The following is a 13,288-nucleotide window of genomic DNA, read 5'->3' on the forward strand; positions in this document are numbered from 1 at the left end:
GTTCTCAGTATCTTCATGTTGTTAAAAAACTATCAAGCATCTGTTCAAAGAGTTTTTGTTGACATGGGTTATATTTATAACTATTTACTATATTAGAAATAAAAAATAATTTTGAATTTGTAGGCCCTCTGAAAGGGTTTCAGAGACCCCAACAATTCTTTGGACTACACTTTGAGGACCACTGCATCTAGGCCATCCTTCATAGTCCAGGAAGAAGCTGAGATCCCAGAGCTTTGTTGACCCTTCCCATCATTCCTAACTTATGTGGTGAATAATACTCCTCGTTCTACTTTTTCCAGTAAGTAACTTTTTTTCCAATAAACAACTGTCCAAAGAATGCCAGCCTCTTCAAAAATCAGCCTGTTCTTGTGGTAATATTCAGTTCACATATTGCTGAAGCCTAACTCTTAAACATAACTTTTCAGGCAAATGAAAGGAAGTGTAATTGTTTGGTAATTTGAACATTCTTTAGCATTGTTCTTCTTTAGGAATAGGACATAAACTATTCTTTTCCAATCCAGTAATCACTGTTGAGTTTTCCAAATTTGCTGGCATTTTGAATGCAGCACTTTAATACCATCATTTTTTAGGTTCTAAATTGCACAGCTGAAGTTCCTTCATCTCTGTTTGCCTTATTGTTAGCCTTCCTAAGGCCCACTTGAGTTCATTCTCCAGGATGTCTGGTATTAGATCAGTAACTATAACATTGTGACTATCAATGTTATTAAGATCTTTCTTGTATATTTCTTATGTTTGTTCTTGCCATTTCTTCTTAATCACTTCTATTTGTTAGGACCCTTTGATTTCTGTCTTTTATCATACTCATTTTGCATAAAACATTCCCTTGATATCTCAAATTTTCCTGAAGAGAGCTCTTGTCTTTTACACTCTTATTATTTTCTTCTATTTCTTTGCATCGCTCATTTAGCTGTCCTCTGAAATTATGCTTTCAGTTGGGCATATCTTTCCCTATCTCTTCACTTTTTTTTTTTTTTTTTGCTTTTCTTCTTTTCTCAATTTGTAAAACTTCCTCAGACATCCATTTTACTTCCTTGATCCCCCTTTTTTCTTTAGGATGTTTTTTGTTGCTGCTTCTTGAACAATATTTGGTTCCTCTGTCCATAGTTCTTCAAGCATCCTATCTACCAAACATACTCCCTTGAATCTATTCAGCACTTATACTTCATATTCATAAGCAATGTTATTTAGGTCATACTTGTATGGTCTGATGGTTTGCCCTGCTTCATTTTGTACTCCAAGGCCAAACATGCTTGCTATTTCAATTATCTTTTGATTTCCTACTTTAGCATTCCTATTTCCTATGATGAATGTGACATCTTTTTTTTTGTTTTTTTTTATGTTATTTCTAGAAAATGTTGTGAGTCTTCATAAAACTGAGCAACTTTGATCTCTTCAGCATTAGCAGTTAGAGCATAAGCTTGTGTTAATGTGATATCGAATGGCTTACCTTGGATTCAAACAGATATCATTCTGTTATTTTTGATATTATGCCTCAATGTTGTTTTTCTCACTCTTTTATTTACTATGAGGTCTACTTTGTTTCTTCTAAAGAATTCTTGCCTACTGTAGTATATGTTCTGGTTACCTGAATTAAATTCACCCATTCCCGTCCATTTAAGTTAATTGACACTCAAGATGTTGGGGCTTAATCTTTCCATTTTCTAATTGATAACATCAAGTTTGCCTTGGTTCATGGATCTTACATTCTAGGTTCCTATGTAGTATCAATCTTTACATTACTGGACTTTTTCTTTTATCACTAGAAACATTCCCAGATAAATTTCCTTTTGGCTTTGGCACAGCCACTTCATTTTTCCTGGAGCTGTTTGTAATTGTCCTCCATTTTTCCCCAGTCATGTGTTAGAAACCTTCCAACCTGAGAAGCTTATCTTCTGGTGTCATATTTTACCATTTTAATGCTGCCTATGGAGTTTTCTGGGAATGTTTTGGCTTTATTGAAGTGGTTTTCCATTTTTTCCTACAATGAATCACCTTTTGTCAGAACTTTCCATTATGACCTTTCTGTTTGTCTTGAGTAATTCTGCATAGCATAGCTCATAGTTTCATTGAGCTATGCAATGCCCTCCACCTTGACAAGGGAGGAGAGGAATTATCAACATAGAGAAGGTAATTAAATTCATAATAACTGATAAGATCACCAAGTGAAATAGTATAGAGGGAGAAAAGGAGAGGCTCCAGAATGGAACTTTTAGGGGTATCTATAGTTAGAGTATGTGATTTGAAAAAGGAATCAGAAAGAGACAGAGCAGGAGTGGTCAGATGAGTAGGAGGAGAATCTGGAGAGAATGTTGTCTCAAAGGACTAGAGAGATTTGAGTATAAAGGAAGAGAAAGACTGCGGAGAAGTCTACAGAGGAATAGAGAGGAATCAAGATGGCTTAGGAATGCTGACTGGGAATAAAGCTACTATATTCAGTTATGGGAGGAGAAACCCTGACTTTCTCTCTTGCTTGAGCCTCACCCTGGGTAATGCTGAATTATGGAAATTATATAGTTCTCTGAGAATAAGAGGAGAAAACACTCATTGAAAGGAAAGGAAGAGACTCCCTTGGCTGTTTTTTAACTTGAGTAAACTTCTATACTACACAAATAGTTTCCTGTATTAAGTGAATAGAACCTTGCAACTTATAAGCCTGAGTGCTTGTTAAGTGTAGTCTATGGTGATTCTTGGAAGTAATACCACACTTTGGGATCCACCAGGCCAATTTTTGTGCAAAAATAAATGAGTCAAAGAAGTTTGAAGATATTTCAAGTACTGCTGGAGCCTTGGTGTCAGAAAGGGGCCTCTGATACAAGTTTGTGCATATTTTAGCTGCTTATTTGATATACCATTAACTTTGCATGACCTTAAAAAAATCAGTGTGTTCCATCAAAAGCTTTTTGTAGCCTACTGAGCCAGAGCTAAACTTCAAAAGAGAAGTATAATTATAAGCATTTGGAAATTTGGGCAGTGAAAAATGGTGAGAGATTGTATGCTGAGCATTTAAAGGGGAACCCTGTAGACCTAATGTGGGAGGAAAAGGGGGAAAAAGGAAAACATCTTTGAAGATACTTTGGACTTTAGGGAGGTGAGAAAATAGAAGTAATTCTTTAAGTGTACTGAGACTTGAAAAGAATAAATATCTTTTAGCCTTTTTTCCATTGGTTTATTCTGAGATTTTTCTTAAGTTTAACCATTTTCTCTTGTACAAAATCTTTGGACTTCACATGTAAGCTTTGCTATTCTTTCCTACTGATTTGTGCTAAATCTGTTAATTATTTCCAGTAGATTTTTGGATGGTTTTCTAGGATTCTCTAAGTATATCATCATATTATATGCAAAGAGTGGCAGTTTTATTTCCTCATTGCTCATTCTAATTCTTTTAATTTCTTTTTCTTTTCTTATTACTAAAGCCAACATTTCTAGTAAATGTTGAAAAATAATGGTGATAATCGGCATCCTTGCCCTACTGATTTTTAAAGAAGATTATAGCTACATGGGAATAAAACTCAGGTCTTTAGATCCAACAAATGCATACTCTGTAAAATGGAAAATAGAATATGATGTATGACTGGTCTTGAGGATAAGAATACTGCTTTCCAAAAGTAGGTCTAATGGTAGTATCTCTTCTAGAAGTCAAGAACCAATTGAGAGGAACTGACAACAAAATTTCACAATTTCCTACTTCAACTCAACATTCATGATAAAGAGATCAGAGTTTAGTAAGATAAGCCCTGAGTGCAGGTTATAGGACTCCACCTTGGAGGAAAAAAATTTAAGTATAGCAAAAAAAATTTAAAGTAAAAATCTTTCCTAGTGAAAAGACCAAGATATCAGTGGTTTAAGCAAAATTCATGGTGTCACAGCAACAAGAAGTTCCTGAGTCACAATCAGCTGCTACAAGCATCTGTTCATATGATGAATGTATACTTTCCTCCCTTTAATAGAATCCTAACTTCAGAACTGGAAGAGATTTTGGAGGTTTTCTATTCTAAGTACATAGTAGATAGAGTACCAGGCCTGGAATCAGGAAAACTAATCCTCCAGAGTTCAAATTTGGCCCCAAATACTAGCTATTTGAACCTGGACAAATCGTTTAACTCTATTGACCTCATTTTCTGTAAAACGAGCTGGAGAAGGAAATGGCAAATTATTCTAGTATCTTTGCCAAGAAAACCCCAAATGATGTCACAAAGGGTCAGACATGGCTGAAAAAAAAAAAACACTGAATAACAGCTAAAGGCCTGCCCCTTCATTTTACAAATTAAGAGAGGGAGACCTAGAACAGGATTTGAGTTAAGTCCTCTAACTTCAAATTTAGCATTGCATTAAAGGATTCTAGAGCCTCCTGTTTGTTTTTACTCCTCCTTGCTGTGCTATAATCAGCACTGATATACCCCTTCTGCCTTAAGGAAAGGAACTATCATTTTTGCTTCTTTTTATATCCCCAAGGCTTAGCAGAATACCTGACACACAGTAGGCACTAAATAAATGTTTATTACAATTGCTTATTGGAAACCTAAAGGCTTGTAGATTTTGGTTTAGTGGAGTAACTTTGTTTCATAAACTCCAAAGTTTACATGTAGGCTCCTAAGTTACTTCCTTGGTCCACAGCTCTCCCAGTTTCTGGGCCTCTGAAAGCCAAAAATTGCTTCCTCCCAGGAAAAACCACAAACATGACAAATATAGACTGATTTCCAGATATACTGGTTAAAGATCGAAAGTTATGGAAAATAGAACAAATCTAAATAAAGATTACCGTTAGTAGTTTTCAATTTATAATCTTTTCCTGGACAACTGGTATAATCACGAAAGCTATTGCTTGCCTATTTTAGTGGATAAACTCGAGTACTATTCAAAGAAGTGCTAGATATGATCAGACAATAGATTTAATTTTTAATAGCTTACTTTCCTAACTGATGTAAATAGCATATGAGCTCCTGAAAAGTATAAGCTTTGATTCTGGTCTGCAGGCTCTGCATCAAAATCAGGACTCTCAAACTTTTTGGTCTTTGACTCTTTCAGAATTCTAAAAACTATCAAGAGCCCCCAAAGAATTTTCATTTAGATAGGTTATATCTACTGACATTTGCATATCAAAATCAAAACAGTTTAGCATTATTTTGAAAATAGTTTTGAAGTTATCAAACTGTGCATACCCTTTGATCCAGCAGTGTTTCTACTGGGCTTATACCCCAAAGAGATACTACAGAAAGGAAAGAGACCCGTATGTGCCAAAATGTTTGTGGCAGCCCTGTTTGTAGTGACTAGGAGCTTGAAAATGAATAGATGCCCATCAATTGGAGAATGGCTGGGTAAATTGTGGTATATGAACGTTATGAAATATTATTGTTCTGTAAGGAATGACCAGCAGGATGAATACAGAGAGGCTTGGAGAGACTTACATGAACTGAAGCTAAGTGAAATGAGCAGAACCAGGAGATCATTATATACCTCAACAACGATACTGTTTGAGGATGTATTCTGATGGAAGTGGATCTCTTCAATAAAGAGAGCTAATTCAGTTTCAATTGATCAAGAATGGACAGAAGCAGCTACACCCAAAGAAAGGATACTGGGAAATGAATATAAACTGCTTGCATTTTTGTTTTTCTTCCCAGGTTATTTATACCTTCTGAATCCAATTCTCCCTGTGCAAGAAGAGAACTGTTCGGTTCTGCACACATATATTGTATCTAGGATATACTGTAACCTATTTAACATATATAAAACTGCTTGCCATCTGGGGGAGGGAAGGGAAAAATCGGAATAGAAGAGAATGCAAGGGATAATGTAGTAAAAAAAAAAAAAAAACCCTGGCATGGGTTCTGTCAATAAAAAGTTATTAAAAAAAAAAAGAAAAGAAAAGAAAAGAAAATAGTTTTGAACTCGTAAATCCCTAAAAAGGTCTCAGAGATTCAAAGTGATCCCCAGCCCAGACTTTGAGAGCCACTTCTCTAGATGACCATGGACACAATATTCACAGTATTAATGATTCAAGGGAAGGAGATGCAAGAGGAGAACCTAGACAAGATAGCTAAACTATTCAAGAAGTCTTTCTTCTTCACTCCTTCCACATGCTCTATTCATCACTACATGTAAGCTGGTGTGATCCATGATATTCTAGCCTCTTCTCATTATCAGCCTCCCTAAATATTCTAGTGGCGATGCTGATACCATCAGCTTTCTTTATATTCAGCTGTTTCCCATAAACCTGGTGACATGGGATACTCAGCTAAAATTCTTGCTTGTTATGTGTGTGCCAGGAACCACCTGTGTCTTCTCCTTCTAGGCTCTACAGTTTTCCAGTCTACCTACCAACATGAAAGGTATTGACAAACTCCTTACTTTCTTTTTTTTTAAATTATTATAGCTTTTTATTTAAAAACATATGCATGGGTAATTTTTTCAGCATTGACCCTTGCAAAACCTTCTGTTCCAAATTTTCCCCTCCATCCCCCTTATCCCCTCCCCTAGAAGGCAGGTAGTCCAATACATGTTAAATATGTTAAAATATATGTTAAATCCAATATATATATATATATTTATACAGTTATTTTTCTGCACAAGAAAAATTCGATCTAGAAAAAAAATCTGAGAAGGAAAACAAAAATGCAAGCAAACAATAACAGAAAGAGTGAAAATGCTATGTTGTGGTCTACACTCAGTTCCCATAGTCCTCTCTCTCTGTGTGTAGGTGGTTCTCTTCATCACTGAACAACTAGAAGTGGCTTGAATCATCTCATTATTGAAGAAAGTCACGTCCATCAGAACTGATCATCATGTAGACTTGTTGTTGCCTTGTATAATGATCTCCTGATTCTGTTCATTTTACTTAGCATCAATTCATGTAAGTCTCTCCAGGCCTCTCTGAAATCATCCTGCTGATTGTTCCTTACAGAAAAATAATATTCCATAAAATTCATATACCATAATTTATTCAGCCATTCTCCAATTGATGTGCATCCACTCAGTTTCTAGTTTCTAGCCACTACAAAGAGGGCTGCCACATTTTTGCACATATGGGTCCCTTTCCCTCTTTTAAGATCTCTTTGGGATAAAAGCCCAATAGTAATACTGCTGGGGCAAAGAGTATGCATACAAACTCCTTGCTTTCACATGGAAGGATGCTCTCTGGAAGGATGTTTGTAAGTCACACTGGTTGTCATTCAATAATTCCAGTTAAAAACTGTTTACCATCATAACTCTAATGTTGGGAGTGAGATTAGGGGAGAAACAAGCATTTGTGTGAGATGGGATATTACAGATGTAGCAGTGAACTTTATGATGCAGATGTAATGTGACTTTGTATGGAAAAATTCAGCCATTTCTACTAAATCCAATAAGTTATCTTGGAGATAGATCATGTAAGACTTTAAGCAGTATGTAAGGGAATATTTTTCAAAATCCTGGGAATAATATGCAAAGGAGAGATAAACCTTTATATGGAAAAGTAGTTAGCAGTGCAGAACAGGGGCAGTTAGGTGATACAATGGATGAAGTGTTAGAGATACTTATCTTCCTGAGTCCAAATCTGACCTCAAATACTTATTAACTATATCATCCTGAGAAAGTCACTTAACCCTATTTGCCTCAGTTTTTTATCTATAAAATAAGTTGTAGAAGGAAATGACTCCAGTATCACTTGCCAAGAAAATCCCAAATGGAATCATAAAGAGTCAGAAATGATTAAATAATAACAATTGTGTTAAAAACAGGGTGAAGCTAATTGGGAATTCCCATAAAGGTGAGGTGATTGAAGAATCTGTGTAGAACAAAGAATTACTCAGAAGAACTGTTGGAATGGCTTTAGCAACAATAAATGGAGCTGCTATAAGGAACTAAGTGGGAATTTTTCTCAGGATGTTAGTGACTACTAAAACTACATAGCTATCTCTAGGGCTGGGGGAAAGAGACAGAAAAAGGAAAAAAATTTAAAAAGAAATCTATTTGATAATATATTTTAAAAGCAATAGATTTACAGTTGGAAATGCTTGTTTTATTTCATAAATTACAAAATAAATAAATTTTAAAACCCACAATTATAGCTAGTATTCTCAGCAATATAATGTTCCAAAGCAATTCCAAAGACGAGAGATAAAAAATGCTATCTCCCTCCAGAGGAAGAACTAATGGAGTCTGAATGTAGATTGAAGCATAGGTTTTAAACTTTCAAGAAATCTTTCCTAGAAAACCCGGACAGTAATACATTTTTGGAAGAGTTGTGAGCTGATTCAACCATTCTAGAGAGCAATTTTGAACTATACTCAAAGAATAATCAAACTGTTCATACCCTTTGATTCAGCTGTATCATTACCATGTCTTTATCTCAAAAAAAATCATAAAAAAGGAAAAAGGACCTACATATGCAAAAATATTTATAACAGTTCTTTTGGAGTAGGAAATAACTGAAAACTGAGAGAATGCCCATCATTTGAGAAAGGTTAAACAAATTATGGTATATGATTATAATGGAATACTACATGCTATAAGAAATGATAAACAGTATAATTTCAGAAAAAACTGGAAATACATATATGAACTGATACTGAGAGAAATGAGCAGAACCAGGAGAAAATTGTACATAGAACTAACAATATTACATGATGATCAACTATGATTGACTTAGCTCTTCTCAGCAATACAATGATTAAAGAAAATCATAAAAGACCCATGATGGAAAATGCTATGCACATTCAGAGAAAGAAATGATGGATCTGAATGCAGATTAAAGCATACTATTTTCACTTTCCCCCCATTTTCTTTTTCTTGTGTTTTTTTTTCTTCTGTTCTATTTCTTCTTTCACAATATGACTAATGTGGAAATAGGTTTACATGATTGCACTTGTATATTCTATATCAGATTGCTTTCTGTCTTGAGAAGGGAAGAGGGAAGGGAGAAAAGGAGAAAAAAATCGTAACCAAAAATAATTCAAAAAAATGAAGTTGAGGGGCAGCTAGGTACAGTGGATAGAGCATCAGCCCTGAAGCCAGGAGGACCTGAGTTCAAATCTGGTCTCAAACACTTAACCCTTCCTAGCCATGTGGCCCTGCGTAAGTCACTTAACCCCAATTGCTTCAAAAAAAAAAAAAAAGACAAAAAAATGAAGCTGAAAACTGTCTTTATATGTAATTAAGAAAAAATATTATTAAAAAAATATTTCCCAGTGTCTTTGTATATATACAGGAACTGTGAGAAAAGCTGGTCAAGGACTTCCAAGTAAACCTAGTGGATGGGATGACCTATACGGCTAGGAAGTGATCATCTTTGCCCACCCACCCCCTACAGTGAGGGCAGCTACTTCAAGGCCTACCTTAAGTTTTCTATCGATTATCCATACTCCCCTCCAGCCAAATCCATTTTTGGCTTCTCACAAAATGAGGCTGAGGATGTTCACATTTCAATCTTTCACTTTCCAATAGATGATCCCCAGAATGCAGAACTTTTTTTTTTGAATGATGAAATTAAACTCAGGATGTCAGGACCATCCTCCCTTTTCAGCAAAGTCAATACCTTTTTACCAGCCTATATGGATATTCTGTAATAAACAGGGGAAAAGACAGCAAAGAGAAGGCTCTGGAACATACAAACATTATCCAGAAACAGGTACTGATGATCAAGGTAAATGCAGAATGAGATGGAGTAAAAGTCCTACAATATTGACTGAGTATTGGGTCAAAATCAAGGTCCTAATACCAGATGAAGGCTCAGATCTCTTCTAAAATAACTACTATAAGGATGGTGAGATGAAGGAGGAGACTGAGAACTAAGCCTGAAATAAACTTAAACTTTTTTATCTTAGTCAAGAAACCCAGACTCATTTGGAAAAGAACTAACTGCTGAACACAGGTCTGATTTCACTAACAACTTTAAGATCCTTGGGGGGGATTGTGGTAATCCTGATGATTTTCATACAGGCTCCTAAACACAGAGCCAGTTTTATAGAATCTTACAAAGCAAATTGATATTGGGTCCTTCCTAACTAGGACTTTGTTAGAAGTCCTAGTAACTGTGCAGAATTGGAAACCTCATCTTATTATCCAAAGCCAATCTATTAGAACATATCCCATTCAGTTTTTCCCCAGGCATAAAAAGCTAGAAATAGATATTACAGGAACCTGCTGTAAACTAATCCCCCTCTGGGAGTGAAGGTTGTGATAGTGTAAAGGGCAGCCAGTTAATTATTGCTAGTCAACCTGGCAACTGACAGATCAGGTGTAGGAAGTCTACTTATTTGGCTTAGCCACCGGGGTAAGGGTAGGAGTGATTGTGGTGGTATCTGGCCAGAACAAAAGTCAAGCTTTCAGGACAAAATTATGGTTGAATTCCCATAATGTGGAACATCGGAAAATGTGGGGGGAGAGGGGAGAATGACTGAAAAATAGGTCCCACTTCTTTGCATTTACAAGTGATTTTTGAGAAGTTTTAAGTTTTTGTGGTCTATCATTTGCATACTCTTGGGGTTTTCAGGCCTTGTGAATATGGGGCATTGAAGCAATGTAAATTACCTGAACTGAGTTATCTCATCCAAATGCTGTAATTTTGTTCTTCTGAAGTTAATTTGTTAAGATGTTGACACAGAACTCTGTTAGGTTGAATGAAAATTTGAGAAGAGATAGCTCAGCTCATGATACTAGAAATAAAAATCTCTATGACAAAGGATTTGTGAGAGTCTGGGAAAGCATCACTGGAATTTTCATATCTGTCCAGTGAGACATTCTGGGATATTTTGGTAGGAACACCAAGAATATTGTCATGTTGAATAATTCAATAATAATATCTGAGAAATTTTAGACCACAATATAAAGATTATGCTATAGATATTTTAGTATTACAGTTGAAACCAATTATGTAAGAGAGAATCTACTTTCTACAGACCCATTTTTATCCTCTATTAGTCTATAAGATATTTCAAGGCACTTAATTTTTGCCCTTTGAAATTAACATCTTTCCATTTTGGTGTTTGACTCAGGCTATGAATACTTGAAGACTGAACAATCTGGAAATGCTGAATGAAGTTTTCAGAGTAAGTGAAAATGTTATCAAGGTAAATTACAACTTTATGGATCAACAGATTTTGAAAAATAAAGTTCATAAATTATTGTAACATTTTTAGGAAGCTGTTCAGCCAGACTGGCCAAATGTATACTACAATGACCAAATTGAGAGAGCTATTTTGTAATGTTCTCTGGCTCAGTTTTCTTGAGGTCTCTGGAACAGTCTTCCTTTCAGTTCAGTAATCACCACAAGAGTAGCCAGGGGTTAAAGTCCAAATCCTTTATCATCTCTTTCAAAGTCTTGTCTCCTTTCTTGGGGTCTGCTTAACCTTCTTAAAAGCCTTCTGGAGTCTTGGTTTCAGTGGAGAAGCTAAGAAGGAGAGCCTGCCACCAAGGCGCTGTAGTTGGGATGAATGAATCTGAGTCCAAGGGCTTGTGCTTCAGCCTCCTGTCCACTTGTCTTCTGTAGCTTTCTCTCCTTCTCTCTGAGAGCTTAAGCTCCTGCCTTCAGTTTTCTTGTCTTCTCTGCCTCATATTTGGCTGAGTTTGTCCAAGCTTATAGGTGTGAATCTTGTAGAATTATAGTAAGTACTAAATACATGTACTGAACTAGAGATCTATTAAGCACTATGCTAAACAACCATTGTCTTTATCAATTCCACTGAGTTAGCACCTTGTAAGAATCCTTGTTTCAAGTTCAGAGTTCTGGCCCATAACACTACTTTCTACCTCCAGGATCCAATCTAGATTACAGGTTACTTATACATGATCCAACTTGATATAAGACATCTTTAGCTGATTTTTCTAGCAGATCAAATATTACAATTAGGCAACAATACAGCATATATTTAGGGAATGATGATTGTAACAAAGGCTTAGATTTCCATGTGTATGAAAAAGAACGGAGTCCAAGAAGTAAAGAATCAATGGATAGATGAACAGCTTACATTGTTATATCTCCAAGAACTCAGGGAGGCCCTGAATTTCCATTCTTATCTGGGGATATATTTGGCCTGTTGCATTAAGTATGTGCCAAACAAAGGGATGATTCATTTTTCTCTAGTGCTTTGAAGATCTCCCTAAAACCTTATTATGGTAGTGGAGTATAGGAACAAGGGAGAGAGAATTCCAAATCTGAATTTATTGAACCATGTAGAATCTATGGTAACTAGTCAAGCAGGAGGTCACAGAGTGATTATTAGGCCTGGAACAAGTCTGGCAAAATACTGAACCAAAGGTCAATCTATGTACAATAGGAGGATTTCAACAATTTTTATATGGGCTAATGCATCTGAGAAAATATTGGCTAGCCTTCTTAACTATTAGTCCTTACATTCAGGGGTCCTCAAACTACGGCCACGGGCCAGATGTGGCAGCCGAGGATGATTATCCCCCTTCATCCAGGGCTATGAAGTTTCTTTATTTAAAGGTCCACAAAACAAAGTTTTTATTTTTACTATAGTCCAACCCTCCAACAGTCTGAGGGACAGTGAACTGGCCCCCTATTTAAAAAGTTTGAGGACCCCTAAGTCCTAAGATGGTGGACCCTGGAACTTGGATAAATTCAATTATCTTTCCTTACCCTTATTGAAGTGTGAACTTAGTGGTTAAAAACTTCTCTCAAAGGATCACTTCCCAGGAGCTCAGTGAATGTTTGTTCATCATGAGATACATGGTCTCCCATTGGACAGAATCAAAAATAGTCTCTTAGGATCCTAAAGAAGGGAAAAGGACCTGTATGTGCAAGAATGTTTGTGGCAGCCCTGTTTGTAGTGGCTAGAAACTGGAAACTGAGCCCATCGGTTGGAGAATGGCTGAATAAATTGTGGTGTATAAATATTATGGAATATTATTGTTCTGTAAGAAATGACTAACAGGAGGATTTTAGAAAGGCCTGAAGAGACTTACATGAACTGATGCTGAGTGAAATGAGCAAGACCAGGAGATCATTATTTACTTCAACAACAATATTATATGAGGATCAATTTTGATGGGCATGACTCTCTTCAACAATGAAATGAACTACATTAGCTCCATTTGTTCAATAATGACTAGAACCAGCTACATCCAGTGAAAGAACTCTGGGAAATGAGTAGGAACCACTACATAGAATTCCCAATCCCTCTGTTTTTGTCTGCCTGCATTTTTGATTTCCTTCACAGGTTAATTGTACACTATTTCAAAATCCAATTCTTCTTGTGCAGCAAAATAACTGTATAGACATGTATACATATATTGTATTTAACATATACTTTAACATATTTAACAT

The sequence above is a fragment of the Antechinus flavipes genome, chromosome 3 (genome assembly GCF_016432865.1).
Source record: "Antechinus flavipes isolate AdamAnt ecotype Samford, QLD, Australia chromosome 3, AdamAnt_v2, whole genome shotgun sequence".
Taxonomy (NCBI): Eukaryota; Metazoa; Chordata; class Mammalia; order Dasyuromorphia; family Dasyuridae; genus Antechinus; species Antechinus flavipes.